General features: G+C 36.5%; 1 non-coding gene across 1 annotated transcript; it reads left to right on the forward strand.

Moving 5' to 3' along the window:
* Positions 1-2,121: 2,121 nt before the first annotated feature.
* TRNAL-CAA (transfer RNA leucine (anticodon CAA)) lies at positions 2,122-2,202 on the forward strand. The gene has a single exon. It is a non-coding gene; the product is annotated as a tRNA-Leu (tRNA).
* Positions 2,203-2,469: the final 267 nt, after the last annotated feature.

The following is a 2,469-nucleotide window of genomic DNA, read 5'->3' on the forward strand; positions in this document are numbered from 1 at the left end:
CCCAGTTCAGTCTCCTACTTCTCTTAGTACCCTAGTGAGGCGTTTGTTAACCACTTGCACCTACTGCCACATAGCACCCGTCCGTTCTTGCTCTTGACCAATGGTCTCCTGCAACTCCTGGATCCTATCCCTCTGCATCTCCATAATTCCTCTCATTCTTTCCATCTCAGTTTGGTCCCTAGAACTGGCATGCCTAAGTCTCCTCTTCTCATCTAGTACTACCAGGATCACATGATCGGGCTAAGAATAAGTCCTACAACGGTTACACCTCCTAGTCCGGCATGCGGGATTCCAACGTCGAATCGGTCCCCCTAATCTCTCTTCATAGTCAATAACCCGAAGGCGTCTCCGAGGCGATTCACTTCTACCATTTTCACTGGTTCCTTCCTTGAACTACAAGAATAAGCACAGTTTACAATTTAGGCAAGTTTAAATATATTTAATAACACCATAACACGTCACACTAAAGTTTCTTAAATTTTGGTGCAAATGATTTTGCTGTTTATAAGAGAAGACAAGTAAGATTTATTAAATCTGTTTGTACAAATAACTCTTTGATTATGTGTAATTTTTGTTGTCAAAAAGGTCACATGAAAAGCAATTGTTATGTGAGGAAGAACATGAGAAAAGACAAGAAATACATGTGGATAGTTGGACATGGTACTAACTCTCAAGAACCCAAAAATTAATGGGTACCAAATATTAGTTCTTGAACTCTTGAGTAGGTGAACCTAGTGAACATTATTAAGAAATCAAAGTGATTCATAGACAGTGAATGTTCAAGACACATGACCGGTGATCCATCACAATTCATCAAACTCAAACCAAAGTCTAGTGGCATAGTGACATTTGGAGAAGACTTATTTTTACCTCAAGACCATTGAAGCTTTCACATCTTGATTCGTTTGATCCTACACAAATTGCTAGTTTGGGTAGTAAGAAATATTGTTTAGTCATTATTGATGATTATTCTAGATACACTTGGGTGATTTTTCTTGCTCACAAAGATGATACTTTCAAAAATTTTCTTTTCCCTATTTGTAAAAGTTCAAAATCTGCTTGGTTTGAATATTGTTAAAATTAGAAGTGTCAATTGTTCGGAATTTAAATGTTGTGACTTTTTGAACTTTGTGATTACACTTTAGGCACTCTAGGAACATTTGCACTTCATATTAGGATGCATCTTTTGTATTTTCTCCTTTGATGTTTCAAGTACTCTGTACTAATGGATCTTGGTTAACATTGATGGTTTCTAGATGTATTGCTAATATATTTTGGTTGATATTTTTCTGTTTGGTACTTCTTTTGGTATTAATTCTTTGTTTTTGAATGATGATTGATGTTGATATGTTGGTTATTGCTGAATTCTGGCATCATTTCTCTATTTTTGATTGGTTTTTTGGATTCTCTGTTTGGCAACTACATTATGGATTATGGTTGCTGGATTTTACTCTCATCTTATGATGACAAAAAGGGGGAAAAATTAATGCTATGTGAAAGGGGGAGTTTTTCTGATGTTATAAGTTTGGCACTTAAAAATTTTTGATGTAATGAGTAAGGGGGAGCTTATGCTCATTTGCTCAATCTTTTTTTCTTCCATCCATTGTTTTGTCATCATCAAAAAGGGGGAGAATGTTGACCTTGATTCCTAACTTTTGATGTTTATAAAATAATTGGATAGTACTAATATCTTTTCTAAGAAATTCTTTCAGTCTTGAAGAAATTTGATTCAAAGACAAAAGCATTTGAAAGAAGAAAAAGGAAGACGAAAGCTGTCGGACGCAAGTATCAGATGTCTGATAGAATCCTTCAAAATCTTTGTCTGCTATCGGACGGAAGTACCGGACGTCCGATAGGATTTTTCAAACTCGACGAAAGCTGTCAGGCGCTCACAAAGACAATACCGGACGTCTGATAGAATTGAGATAATCCTTTAAACTCTCTATTTGCTATCGGACGCAAGTATCGGACGTCCGATAGGATCTTTCAAACTCTCTATCTGCTATCGGACGCAAACTACGGTAGTACCGGATGTCCGATACTCCCAACGGCTACCCCACCTTTGTCATATATTCCATACATCACACTAGATAGATATTATATTCATGGAATACGATTCATGCCTTGGTGGTGAAATGGTAAACACGCGAGATTCAAAATCTCGTGCTAAAGAGCGTGGAGGTTCAAGTCCTCTTCAGGGCATAATATTGAGAATGCTCGTTGAATGAGCAATTCAATAATGAAGCAATATGGAAGCATTAATGAAGCACTTTCTTGGTCTCATATAAATAGAGTATGGTTAGAAACTTCAAACAACTTTTCACACTGAAGATACAAAAGATATAGAATAGTTTTAGTGCAAAAACACTCTCCAAGGAAGATTTGTAGTTTTGGTGGTGTGAAGTTCATTGTAAACTTTTCATTTGTGAGTGAATACTTCAATAGTGTAATTCTGTGAGGGTTGTCCTG

Source organism: Coffea arabica, chromosome 5e, assembly GCF_036785885.1.
Source record: "Coffea arabica cultivar ET-39 chromosome 5e, Coffea Arabica ET-39 HiFi, whole genome shotgun sequence".
Classification (NCBI taxonomy): domain Eukaryota; kingdom Viridiplantae; phylum Streptophyta; class Magnoliopsida; order Gentianales; family Rubiaceae; genus Coffea; species Coffea arabica.